General features: G+C 36.8%; 1 protein-coding gene across 3 annotated transcripts in view; it reads left to right on the plus strand.

Moving 5' to 3' along the window:
* The window catches only part of LOC138139509 (uncharacterized), a 53,248-nt gene that overhangs the window by 25,906 nt on the left and 12,470 nt on the right, over positions 1-14,872 (plus strand). The window contains exon 3 of one of the 3 annotated variants that reach the window (XM_069059808.1): positions 12,022-12,094. The exons of the other annotated variants lie outside the window; for them this stretch is intronic. The gene's annotated coding sequence lies outside the window, so the exon portion shown is untranslated. The remainder of the gene's footprint in view (positions 1-12,021; positions 12,095-14,872) is intronic. 3 annotated transcript variants of the gene reach the window in all.

Genomic DNA, 14,872 nt, shown 5'->3' on the forward strand with positions numbered 1-14,872 from the left:
GAAATTAGCGAGTTCGACGAGGGAAAGTGTCGGGGGTGGGTTGGTGGAAGGCGGCGTATGCATATGCGTGAGGAGGTGTTGCGTGCGCCATCTGCAAAGAATTGATATAAATTGCGATGCGTAATTAGGCGGAAGATGGGGGCTCGGTACGTTTTTAAAAGTTACGACGCGTTTTGTTCAAATTTTGGGAGCAACGAGGAGCGGTGGGTTTTTGAATGTTTGCGTTTTTCGCCAGGAAAATGTTGTTTAGATTCGTAATGAAAGAGAATCGCATTGAGAATCAACGTGGGGTGGTAATTGTAAAATATTGACGTTAATTTGAACTTGGCCTCCCGGTGGTCGATAATAATAAATGCTGAAATTACACAAATTTTTCGTTCAATTAAACACCGTTTATTTAAGAGGCGGTCGGGAGAAGAATAACTCGCATAAATTATTTCATTGTGATTTAAATTGAAATATGAATTTTTTTTATTGTTGTTAATAATTAAAAGAGATTCAAGGAATGTCGGTTAAGGGAGGTCGCAAGGGAAGAAGTTCGTAAACGGATCGTTCACGAGAAAAAGAAGAAATCTCCGGAGTCAGAGGGAATGCGAAATGAGACATGAATATCTGGCACGGATAAAATAATCATCGAGACAATTATTGTGAACGGAATGTGGAAACGAGGATTCTGGAGTAAATAGAGTGAGGGGTCGATAATTGAGGTCCTGGACAACGAGTTTGGGCAATGAAAGGAGAAATATGTCAATAAAAAATGTGAAAAAGGATGACGTGTACGAGTAGATGAGGCAAAAGGCGGTAAAGTGTAGAAGAACAAGAATAACACCGAGTTGTCTATTAGGTACAACTCTTTTCTTCCGTAGTGTATGGTTTAAAGAAGGAACGAATTGTTGATAATAAAAGGGCAGTGATGGCAAAGAACAGATAAAAAAATAAATTACAGCAATAGGATCGAGTAGGTAGGAACAGAGGAGAAAATATAATATAGGAATATTTATAATATGTATATAAATAAATGGAATAAAAATAATATATAGATATTTTGTAGTCTTTTACGTTGTCAAACAACCTCGTAGGTAAAATTTCGGCACATTTTAAAAATACACCCTGTATATCATGTTTTATAAAATGTACGCCAATGCGAAGTAACCTATAGGAAATATGCTTTAAAACAAGGAAACCGCATTGGTGTATGTTTTATAAAATATGATATACAGGGTGTATTTTTAAAATGTGCCTAAATTTTACCTACGAGGTTGTTTGACAACGTAGAAAACTAAAAGCAATTAAAAAAAAATCGTAGCTCAAAAAATAAATGTCATTTTATTTTTTGACATAGAATTTTTTAGATATTTTTTGCGAGTGCTACATGAAGCCAGTAGCTCGTGGTTAAAATATCTGTACAACTTTCAATAACACTCTGTATAAATAATAGTACTGATAATAAGACCTTGATACCCTGCTCTTTTTTAATAATCTCAAATGTTGTCGAAGGAATTATTATAACTTGATGGAAATATTCGTAATGACTAATGACAGATAATTACGGCCTCGATGCCGTGCATTATTTTACAATGACAAATGAGCTACATATATCATTCGAGAGAAAATTAAAAAAGTTGAGATGAAAAGAAAGATAGCACTTCGAAGGGGAAGATCACGATCAAGATAAACGAATAAGAAAATAGAATTGTTTGAGTGTTTTGAAAATTAAGAAGCAAAAGAAAAGAACGAGTGAAACTTTGGACCTTTGATAGTGATAATGAAATTAGACCGAAAGAAAGCAAAAAAATGTAACACTAAATTTTTGTTAAACTTCAAAGCAACGGGCGTTAAAAAAAACGTGTGGTCGAGCGTTCCAGTGTTTGCGTTTTGTTTCCGTTGACGTATCACGTAGCTTCATCAGCTCTCAAACCGAGCGTAGGTGTTAAATGTCGTTTAAGCGAACAAATAGTGATGCAAACAATTTCTTTTGCAAAAAACACATTCGTTTCAGAATTAACCAGCGAGAGTTTTTCTGGGTCCTTGTGGAAGCAACATTGTGGTTTTTATTTTAATTAGTGATTCAGTTTATATCGAAACTAAGTGCAAGTAATAAAACGACATGGCATTTGTAAAAGAAAAAGAAGTAAATACCGGGTGCAGCATGATAAAGCTGCAAGCTTAAATAAACGAAGAAGTTTAAGTATTAGCTTTGCAACCGCCACTTTTACAACGTTCATATAAGTTTATTGCGAGCTGGACGTGTGCGATATATTCGCCATGATAAAATCTCTAAAATGCATTTTTAGATTTCTCCAAGGTCGTAAAGTAACAGTGGTCTTAAAGTATTTATTCGAAATATCTTCTAACACGTCCACCATTTTTTAAATTTATGATCAATTTATAGTCAACTGGAGATACGCGGTGAGAATCTATAGAATAGTTATCTTCAATATCATTTACCAATTTAAACAAAAAAAAAAGAATATTTGATTTCAAAGATTTCAAGCGCATCCACCATTTCTTGTCAATTTATAAATCCATTTTTTAAATTTGTCTTACGATTTTTTGTGGCGAATTAGTGGTAAAAGACTCTACAAAACAAGAATTTTTCGTACCGTTTAGCTCAACAAACAGCAAAGAAATTCGACATTTTGTGCATATTCCGGCGCATCCACCATTTGTTGAGATTTGAGCAGAAGAAAAAATGATAAACAGTTTGGATCTTTTGAGATAATGGGACCACAGCAAGAGGAAGAAAAAATGCAACTCAAGTTTTTATTAAACCCGGAGGTAACGAGCGTTCAGAAAAACGCGTGGTCGCGTGCGCTCATGCTTGCGTTTGTTTCAGTTAACGTACGAGTATAACAACATTTGAGACTATTATAAAGGAGCAGGGTATCAACGTCGTACTATTACTACTATTATTTATATATTATTTTTATTTTATTTTATTTGATTTCAAAGATATGTCAGCGCATCCACCATTTTTTGTGAATTTTTTAAATTAATTTTTTAAATTTGTCTTGCGATTTTTTGTGGCGAATTAGTGGTAATAGACTCTACAAAACAAGAATTTTTCGTACTGTTTAGCTCAACAAACAGCAAAGAAATTCGACATTTTGTACATATTCCGGCGCATCCACCATTTGTTGAGATTTGAGCAGAAGAAAAAATGATAAAAAGTTTGGATCTATTGAGATAATGGGACCACAGCAAGAGGAAGAAAAAATGCAACACAAGTTTTTTATTAAACCCGGAAGTAACGAGCGTTCAGAAAAACGGGTGGTCGCGTGCGCTCATGCTTGCGTTTGTTTCAGTTAACGTACGAGTATAACAACATTTGAGACTATTATAAAGGACCAGGGTATCAACGTCGTACTATTACTACTATTATTTATATATTGCTTTTATTTTATTTGATTTGATTTCAAAGATATCTCAGCGCATCCACCATTTCTTGTCAATTTATAAATTAATTTTGTAAATTTGTCTTGCGAATTTTTGTGGCGAATTAGTGGTAAAAGACTCTCCAAAACAAGAATTTTTCGTACCGTTTAGCTCAACAAACAACAAAGAAATTCGACATTTTGTACATATTCCGGCGCATCCACCATTTGTTGAGATTTAAACAGAAGAAAAAATGAGACAAAATTTGGATCTTTTGGGATAATGGGACCACAGCAAGAGTAAGAAAAAATACAACACAAGTTTTTTTATTAAACCCGGAAGTAACGAGCGTTCAGAAAAACGTGTGGTCGCGTGCGCTCATGCTTGCGTTTGTTTCAGTTAACGTACGAGTATAACAACATTTAAGACTATTAAAAAGGAGCAGGGTATCAACGTCGTACTATTACTACTATTATTTATATATTATTTTTATTTTATTTTATTTGATTTCAAAGATATCTCAGCGCATCCACCATTTCTTGTCAATTAGTGATAAAAGATTACAAAACAAGAATTTTTCGTACCGTTTAGCTCAACAAACAACAAAGAAATTCAACATTATGTACATATTCCGGCGCATCCACCATTTGTTGAGATTTGAACAGAAGAAAAAATAATACAAAGTTTGGATCTTTTGAGATAATGGGACCACAGCAAGAGTAAGAAAAAATGCAACACAAGTTTTTTTATTAAACCCGGAAGTAACGAGCGTTCAGAAAAACGTGTGGTGGCGTGCGCTCATGCTTGCGTTTGTTTCAGTTAACGTATGTCGCAGCTCAGTTCTCAAACCGTTAAATATGATTTATTCAGCGTTCAAAGAGTAGTGTGAATTATTTTATGTCCTCAAAACTGAACTGAACTGAACACGATGGTTTTTACTTTAAATTAATGATTTAATTTATATTAAAATTGACCGAAAGTAAAAGAAAGAGAAAATCAGTGCCTGTTTGACCTCAGTTTTTTTTTGAACGCCGGTTGGTGGAACGTTGATTAGACCAAGCAAGAAAGAAAATAAGATCGAAGATGGTTTATTGGTTTTATAGGAGGTGATAGTTCAAGAAGATGACTTTGCCGGTCTCCCGGGATACCCTATCGTCGCAACTGCACGTCAGAACTCACAACCACAAGAAATTCTTTCGTGTCCGTCTGTTCGGGAAAGTTTCGTATCCAGCTGAAAACCCTGCCAATTCGCAGTAAAACGCAACGTCATTGTTTGCAGTGGGCGATCGAAAAATGGAAAGAACCTCTGCCAGAGCAATGTTTTATCTCTGACAGGAAGCCAGACGTTCCAGAAACCTGCTGACACTCTCTCGCCGGCACACTCCAACGACCCTGCGAAAGATGGGACCATTCTCTTGAAGCATCGCACCACCGCATTGATTAGTGTGGCGCATTACCGCCAAGATCTACGGTGATGATATCCAGCGGTGGAGTCGCGTCTGTGCTCACGTGAACATCAGACGGTCGTCGAGTGGTGGAAGTCGCGTCGGTGCTTGAGTCGTCGCAGCGTCAAACGTCAACAACCGGAAGACTCTCCGGATGGATTTGAGCTTTGGGGACGGCGGAGATGTGCTTCGTCCAAAGCGCGAATTATTAGACGGGGGAAGGCGACCCTAAATAAAAGAATAACTTATATGGGACTGTATAAAAGTCGTTTCGACGATTGTATATGGGACCCGCAGGCCATAATTTCTCTTCCGACCGTTCGTTCGCCGTTATTTTATATTTTTTCGGGGCGGCGAAAAATCGGCGGCGGCCGTTCGGCGTGGATTGGAAAAGTTGCTTATTTATTAGAGTTCTTCCCACGTAACGTTGCAGATTATTTATTTCGCGCCGCCGGAATTACACACTAATAGTTTCCGAGTTACGGCCGCCGATACGAGTTTGATGGCGGCGGCGGCGTCGTTTTCGTAATTGGCGAAAGTGCGCACCCGTTCGAAAAACTTTTGCCCTCTGTGGCGGCGTCGAAAGTCGACGAAAGGCTCGAACGGCCGGAGATTTACGAGGGGTCGTCCTGAAGGGGTTTAATTCGACGGGAATATTCTTAGTTTGTGGCGAACGTACGGGAGATTTGTACACGTCTGAAGAGACAAGGAGGAATTATTAGGGGAATCCTACAGGAGCCGTTCCACGCTCGCCGACATAACTTATCCATGGGCACAAAAGGAGGCGCCGACGACGATTTCGTATGCGTGCTGCACGGGAGACATAAGTCATCCGGAAGACGTTCACCAATCTAGTTGTATTTACGTGTGGCGGTTGTTTTGTGATGTGTCATTGCTGATTCGTTGGGGATTTTTGTCGATGTGACAAATGAATCGGCTTCAGCGCTGGTTCCGTGTCCGTACCGTATTGAACTGTGGAAACGAAAATGTGGAAAATGCATTTTCTTAAAACCAGGTTTCATAGCAATAAATCTACAAAATTATGTAAATGAAGCACTTCAGGTATTAGCTTCGCAACCGCCACTTTTATAAGTTTATTACGAGCTAGACGTACGCGATATGTTCCATGATAAAATCTTTAAAATGCATTTTTAGATTTCTCCAAAGTCATAAAACACCAGTGCTCTTAAAGTATTTATTCGAAATATCTTCTAACACGTCCACCATTTTTGAAATTTATGGTCAATATAAGTCAACGCGGTTTTCTGTGCGGAATTTCTGATCGCAACATTATACCGAGTGACTTTTAATGATTGAAATTATTTTTGTTCGGTTGGGAACACATTTATGATTTTATGTTGGTACACTTGACTGTCAAATTCAAATATGACAGTTTAAAAGTTAAAATAAATCTTAACCTAGAAAGCGAATGAACTGTTTGAAAAATGACTCGTAGTACCAACTAAATTTGTCTTAATCATTAGAAGTCACCTGGTACAAAACACTGTTTTTTGAATATATAGTCTATTTTTTAATCAAAGAACCACGACCTGTTGATTTAGGTGGCTATACCAGCCAACGTCTGTCATTTTTAATGTCCTTGAAAGTACACAAACTCGCAGTTAAAATTTGAACGTGTTATTAAAAATGCCTCGCAAAGTAAGACAATTATTAAACTCTCAAATTAATTGTTATTAGTTGTTATTAACTTTATTAACATGCTGCGCTACTAATATCTCTAATAAATAACCTCAATTTTTATGAGATTTTTCACCCTGTCAAAAGTGTACAATGTTGTCAGCTCTATTTTGGGTGTAAATTGCGGTGTTGTGTTTCTTTGATTAAAAAATAGACTATATCTAGCATCTCAAACTAAGAAAATATGGAAAAATCTATTTCTGAGTTATCTCGGCGCATCCACCATTTTTATTTTATTTATTTCTAATAAATTTGTAGGTGTGCGCTTTTTTTGATGAACTCCTGGTGAACAAAAAAACACAAAACAAGACTTTTTTGTACGGTTTATCTCAATAAATATCGAAGAGATCAGACATTTTGTACCAAATATATTCCAACATATCCACCAGTTTTAAAAATGATAGATAACCGAAGGGATGCGGTTTTGTGGCCGGAATTTCCTTTTATCAGATCTATAAAAAAAGAAAAAAAGGAATCTTGGATTTCACACGAAGAAACAAGGCAAGCTTTTAGTTTATTTTTTCTAATTTTGACATATAAAGTGACACTTTTCAAAATTAATTGACGTTTGGAAACGTCACACTTTTCGTAACTGGTTACGAAAAGTAAAATCTTTCCTAACTGGTTAGGAAAAATTTATTGTATCACCAATTGACACTGTTATATTTTTTGTTTTTAAGCAAATTAACCGTGCCTACTTACCTACTTGATATTTTAACACAATAATAATTTATTATTAATGAAATTCATTACTTCGTTTAACGTTTGAAGAAACTTTTTTTTTGTCAAAATTAGAAAAAATCTTGTATGTAACACGTTAGGAAATGCAATTTTGTGTAACTCGTGTGATTTTGAGGGATCTCGCTGCGCTCGTCCCGCAAATATTCCACTCGTTACACAAAATAACGCATTTCCTAACTGGTTACATAAATAGCTATTATATCCCGGCGTATCCACCATTTTTGTGCAAAAATTTTTATCGGAAATTTTTTTGCTAATGAACGAAAACATCCATAAATGAGGTCAGAAGACCAATTATTAGCAAATAAGAGCACGAGACGAAGTCGAGGGCTTTTATTTGATAATAATTGGTCTTCTGACCGAATAATTTATGGATATTTGAGTTCATTAGCAAAAAAATTGCCGATATTAAAATTTTGCACGAGGGGTATACGGCTGATTATTTCCTGAATAGAATGAAAACAAACGCATTATTTCCAATCCTTTTTATTCAAAATAATTAAAAAAAAAATCAAGTACCGGCATTTTTTATCAGATTATTGCAAGTGTGCATTTTAGAGAAATTTTATCGAGTTATTTTTTGTTTTCTCGTTTTGATTGGTCAATATTGTCACGCAATTGGTTGCTAAACACATGAAGGAAATAATCACTATTATATCGTGCATTTAAATGAAATCCTGGACTGGGAAGGCGTTGGGAACCGTCAATTGTTGTGCTTTTTTAAAGCGTAGATTAATTTGAGCGGTTGAGAGCTAACCTAAAATTTAGAGTCAAAAGAACCTTTCTTTTTTCTTTCTTTGCAATGCTTTACATTAAAAATAGAATTACTTATCAATTCCTATTATCGAAGCAAATATCTAAGGGCAACCCTTTGCTGAAAACAAACATCTTCAATTATGTCCAGATTAAACATAAACAAACGTCATCGTGTCAAACGGCGGGAAATTCAAACTTTACACTGTTCTAAACGGTTTACTTTTTTCAACGCCTACTCAGCCCAGTATTTCATTTGAACGCGTGATAGTTATAGGTGATATGGTGAATTGCTGGTAACGAAATCTACAGAATAAAAATTTTATTGACCGCTCATTGAATAAAAATCGACGAAATTCGGCTTTTCATATTAAATAATTCCGGCGCATCCACCACTTTTTTTCAAGTTAAAAATTGGGAATTTTCATGAATGCCTTTTAGTTTCTTCATTCACCCAACAACAGGAGATTTTATTTAAGATTTATCCTAGCGCATTGCTAATTTTGATACAACATAGTTTCCTTTTTTTCTCGGAAATTTTGTTATCAAAGGGTATAGTTTTTTAATTCCATTACAATCAGAAAAAAATAGAATCAATAAAAAAAAATATAGGTTACCATTTGAAAAATAAAAGTTGTCCATTGCCCATAAATGGGTAGATGGTATGCTCACTCAGGTTTGTAGTGTTTTTAGAGCCATTTCGTTTCTTGTATAAATTTTTTCATTTGGGTCATAAATAGCAAAGTTATAGCGTGGGCATTTTTTTTAACACATCCTGTATATTCCAGCGCATCCACCACTTTGTTTGTTTTATAACAAGCTAAATTTTGGACATTATCAGTGCTAGAATATACTAGATATATTATTTAACCAGTTCGTGTGTAAATTGGGCTCTTTATCGTATGAGCCCCTTAAAGGCTCCAAATCACTTAACATCTTTAAAATTAGCTTGACGTTTCGTTTTGACATTTGTTGTGACATTTATCAAAATCCGTCCACACAGGAGAAAATTCTCAAATTCTGACAGTGTCGAACAAAAAAAAAATGCTTGTGCGATAGAAAAAAATAAATCAACTAAACCGTGACTACCAGGTTTAGTTGGCAACGCTTGTTTGACTGTTGCTGTTATCAAAGAAAGATACTAAGACCTCTAGAACCTCTAAGGTAGAACCTTGACGGTTGTCAGGTACAGCAATACTTAAACTAGGGCTGCCAACTGAACCATGACAGTCATGGCTCACTCGATTTATTTTTTTTTTCGCCCACGCAACAGAATCAGTGGAAAATTGTTTTTGTATTCTGTTGGCTTTTCGAACATCAAAGAAATCGCGTAATTTGTTTTAAATCCGTCATTTTTCCCAATTAAACTTAGAGACGTGCGGTTTTCTGCGTCGAATTAACTGCGACAATAACCGTAAAACACAAACACCCTTTGATGTTTTAGAGGGGACTCGCGGCCACAAAAAGGACAAATGTTGCAAAGGAAAAAATTGAGATGTAAATGAACTCCCGGGTAATGGGTACGGCATCAAACACAAATAAAGTTTTAACTGTGGCACTTTTACTGTGACACGCCCGTTATTTTTTTGCTGGGCCCAACCCAGAAAGAAATATTGCGTCACTTGCCACCAGCCGCAAGGGATAAATTATCTCGAAAAAAATCACTCGCGCATTCCGATGCTCGCCACGTTGTATTTGCGCAATTAAAACTTTTCTTATTCGAGTCGGAATTAAAACGTAATCATATTTCATAAGCGGTGCGGTCCTGTGCAAAGTCGAGGACTCGTCCGAAGTTTTGCGCGAGTAGTTAAATGCCAGCAGCAGTGTGGTCCTCGAAAAAAAAACTTCCCAACGACTTCGCCTCCAATTACCTTAATTAAACGCGACACGACGACGATTACGTTTTAATTAACTTTAAATCGTATTTAATATCAGATCGTAATCCCGGGGACTCGCACGAACCCTCCGACCCCTCGTTCGGCCCACCCCAACACGACTTCCTTATATTTAATGCATTCCGGCGGCCGCGCTCTCTCGAGCTTCTAAATCTGTTATTGTTTTATTTTTCGAGATACAACATGTTCCCGTGTTCCACCCTCGCATAAAACTTCAAACAACCCCCGGCAATTCCGGCCGAGGACCCACCTTTTCTACCCCGAATGGCTCGGTTAACACCGCGTTCCGTTCGTTACCGCAACCACCAATACAATTAGCGGATCGTGCAGTGCTCCTGATGGAACACGGCGATCGTAGCGCCCCTCCATGTAAACAGATTTTTTCCACCCTTGTTGGTAAAGGGGGGAAGAGGAGTAACGCGGTTTGGTGAGGCGGTAGCCCACGATGCAGGAATCGGAGATTTTGTAAGCTAGCACCCTCCTGATCGTCCCCAGAGTTTTTGTAATCGTGTTTTGCGACAAATTTTCTTGGTATCGCATCAGAAGAGATTCAGATTTAAAGATGAGGTTAAAAGTAATGACGGAATCAAGGGGTGTTTTCGGTGTGGCTTTGAGCGGAAGGCATCCGAGGTCTCGCTCGACGCACAATCGGCGAAGATTTATTCGCCGCCATTAAAATTCAACTTATCGGGAAGGGTTCGCCGTTAAGAATTGAAGCAAATTGGTGCGGCCAAGCCGCCGGAATTCGATATCTGCGGATGTATTTTTAAAGGTGCGATTTCGTGGCCACCAAGACTCGGGAGGGTGGCGGTGCAGTCGTCGTTTTACGGTCGCGAATAAAAGCCCATTTTTACGTTCGACGGGGCGCCTTTACGGGATCCCCCGATATCCGGGCGAGGGGTGCAAAATTGACGGACGGGGGATCGCCGCCGCCGCCGACTGTCTGGACGCGCACGAATCTGGTTTTTATCGCGGGGAATTAGGGTCCGGCGGCAGATAAGGAAACGGTGTCGGAGGCGGGATCGCGGTCTCGGATCAATCTGGATGTACCGGTGCGGGTCGAATTACAATTTCATTATCGCGGCGGGGGTGGGACGCGTCCGGGGGTGATTTATGCGGCGGTTTAATGTGGAAAAATATTGAAAATAAAATTTGAATAACACCGCCGGATAAATCCCGCGCGTTCGGGGATGGTTTTAATTAATGGGAAGCAGTTTGCCTTTTTCCCCGTCTTCGATATTTTACCCCCTAGATGATAAATGGACGCCGAATTAAGCACTTGATACTCTTTTTCGGAGCGTAACGACGGCGGATTGTACATGTTTTCAAACACGAACGATTCGTCTAGTTTTGTGCTAGTTCTACGACGTGATTTGTCGATTGTGCTCTTGTCAGACATTCACTTTGGTCGTGTTCTTGACGTGGGATTTTTCGGTTTTATTTGCGTTTAAATCGTGGTGCTATCGCCGCCACCATTCCTTCAATAGTAAAATAGGCAATTTTCGCGATTATGATCGCAAACAGACACATATGGTTGCTGTTTGCTTCTCTTTTAGAGATATCGAATTGCATAAATCGCGTCTGGGAGATTTTACCGATCCCTCTAGGACAAAAAAGATGTTGCATGCTAGGTAGAAACGTGACGATGTTCTGGCGAATTTAGAATGATGAACGGGATAAAATAGAATTATCTTTGCTTTCTTCAGATCAACAGAGTGTTTAAATAGCAGATGAAACATTTTTCAGCGCGTCCACCTTTTTTTGGCAATATGTAGGTAATGATTGATGCAAAGGTTCGAAGAATTCAAATTTTTTAATTGAATTTACAATTCCCGATGAAATTTAATATTTATTGTTTTGAGAGAAATATCTTGGCGCATCCACCATCGCTGTCGACTATTAATTCGTCCACCTTCACGATTTACTTCAAAGATGTGGGGTTTTTTCTCGCTTAGTTCTGCGGACATAATTCGTAGAATACAGGTTTTGTAAGTGACATTCGCAATAGAGATAGGCTAGAAAAAGTTCAGCGCATCCACCAATGTTTTAAAATTATGTAAGGGCTATTTTGTTCAGGAGAGAATATCTAAATCACGTTTTTTTTTTTAATCTAGCCTATCAGAGAACAAGGGTGACATCGAGACATTTAGTAGAAAAAAATCCCAGCGCGTCCACCATTTCTGAAAGGTACAGTGCAATTTTTATGACTGGCATGAATCTAGAGATACGTAGTTTACTCTGTTATAATTCTTCTTTTCAAATTCTATCAAATACAGTTTTTAGATTTCATCCAGCCGGTCTAATAACAAATAAAACATTTTTGTATAAGAAACGCAATTTTTCATCAATGTAGACATGCGGTTTTCTCCGGTACATTCCCACAGGATAAATGTAAAAAACACAGGTATAATGTATACAGGCTGTCTCAGTTAAGACTTTCGAGCCTAATAACTCAGTTATTTTTCAGCGGATTTTTGTGAAATTTAAAATACAAATATTTTAAACGATGAAGAATAAAATCCCATTAATGCAATCACCCAAGTCTTAAAAGCGTAATTTTTACATGCCTTTTTAAAATGTTGAATCAATTAAAATTTACATAAAAAATTGATCGTTAATAAAAAATGTTGTAGGGAAAAACTCGTCCTTGAAAGACGTCTGGTTTGCAAGAAAAAAGCAAAAAACTGTGTTAAACGTAGCTGCAAATGCAAAAACGTAGACGCGTATGAAACAAACGCGCAATTTTGCAGAATTTTGGTCATCCCTTTTCGCAGAAGCGCAGGTGACATATTTGACGTTTATCTTGCTAACCTTTCAAACACTTACAAAGTTAAAAACAACGTTTGGACGTAATTTATTATACTGGATGCTTTAATTTTTCCATGAAGGACTAAAACACGGTCGGGATATTTTAGCAAGGTAATTTAGTTCACGTACGATTCCTGTGTCTTCAAATAAATTGACGACTTTCTTAACCTTACATTTTGTAAAGCCTACATTTGGATAGTGTTCCACGAGAAAACGAACTGTGTCATTGAAGTTCTTACGACATTCTCCATAGGCAATTTTTTTTTTCTTTTTCAACAATATTGAAATTTCTGCCGCTGTAGTCTATTTTTAGAGTATTTTCAATAAATTTTCACAATTTGACGTTTCTAATAAAGCGCGCCCAATTTTGACAGACTTTAAAGGGTGTACAAAATGTTGCTTGGCAATTAACCATCAATTGTTTCAAAAGGTAACTGCTCAAATACCTTCAAATTTTACATTAAAATTTTAAAGACAAAATCTAATCTTTTCGTTGAATCAGACAAGTGATTTAGTTAATTGTTTATGTAGACCTCTATTTTTTAATATTTAACAATGTAATAATAATCGCGCATAATTTTCGATAACGGAAACATGTGTTAAAATTACATTTTTTAATTTGAAGTAATTTTATTATTACCAGTTGAACCTTCACCGTCTAAAATATCTGCATTTTAAATTTCATAAAAATCACTTGGCAAATAACCGAGATATTAGGCTTGAAATCTTAGCTGAGACACACTGTATATTGTCTCTTAGGCAACAAAGATATTGACGCATCCACTATTTTACGAAAATTAGATAATGGCAACTTTCACGAAAGTAGACTATATGTGGTTTTCTTCCTTTTATTCTCTAATGCACCATTTATAATACACAATTTTCATGTCTCACTTCTCGCCAAGAAATAGTAAGCACATCAAGAAATTATGCGCTTAGCGCATCCACCACAATTGAAAGTAATAAAGATAAAGCAGTGCGAGTTTCTCCACTATATTCTTTATGACGAAATCTGTATAACATAGTTTCTTTCTTTTGTCTGACCAGCAGACAACCAAGTTATCAAAATAAATAAAATCTTTGCGCATCCACCATTTTCCAAAGATCTTAATTAAAGATTTTTTTTCATCAACTTTGCCAATAAAGATGTCTGTCATTTTCATAACCACATTGTAACAACATTTTTTTTACGATATGTAGTTTTTTCCGTTCAATTTTTCGCAACAAAATTTACAGAACAAAGTTTTTTGTTTTGATGTAACGCTGCTTCAAAACTGGCATGTTTGGAATTGGCTGCAGCCTGGAACACGCTTGTCGCTGCTTCAGCTACACAATCTACAGTTAAATTTACGAATGTGAACAAAACGTCAAATGTGTCTTCAACAGACATGCTTTCAAAACTGCGCAAGCAACTTCAAACGGATTCGTTTGACTTTGTCACTTAAATTTCTCGCGGTAAATGTAAAAACATAATTTTTATTTGTCGTCGAACCCAACAAACGTAACGTGGACACTAATTGTTAATACGGTAATAAAAAAAAAAATCGGCGCATCCACCATTTTGACACATTCTAAATTGTCAGTTTATAACGATTGTCAGTAAAGTTTTATGCGATGTAGTTTTCGTGTAAAAATCTGTAAAATGTAGTTTTTAGATCTAGAGATGGATAATAGTAGTTTTTTCACTACTAGTCTCAGAAGGCGTCATTATTGACTCTCGAACCGACACCAGAAGTAGAATTTCTCTCCCAAGGTTAATAATAATTTTCATTATTAACCAAGGTCAATAATGAACAGCCGTCACCTAGCAACGAAAGATTTTCTTTGATTTTATTGGTTAACGTAGACAGACGATTTTCAATTTTCATAGCAACCGTTGAAAAATGAGAACTCGGATCGTCGCATCGGACAAACAAATTTAATTAATAATTATTATTAGAAAGGGTTTTAACGGATCTAGTAGTGAAAAAAATAATATATACACCACGCTAGAGAAGACAATTTTAAGCCTCGCTTCTTTATTCCTCGGCTTAAAAAAATGTCTTCTCTACCTTGGCGTATAACATACTATTTTTTATTTTTCACGATCGGGAGTAGAAATCAACTTCTCTGATGTCAACGTCGTGACAGAAGTAGAGCATTTTCATTTGCTCCCTA

Source organism: Tenebrio molitor, chromosome 9, assembly GCF_963966145.1.
Source record: "Tenebrio molitor chromosome 9, icTenMoli1.1, whole genome shotgun sequence".
Taxonomy (NCBI): Eukaryota; Metazoa; Arthropoda; class Insecta; order Coleoptera; family Tenebrionidae; genus Tenebrio; species Tenebrio molitor.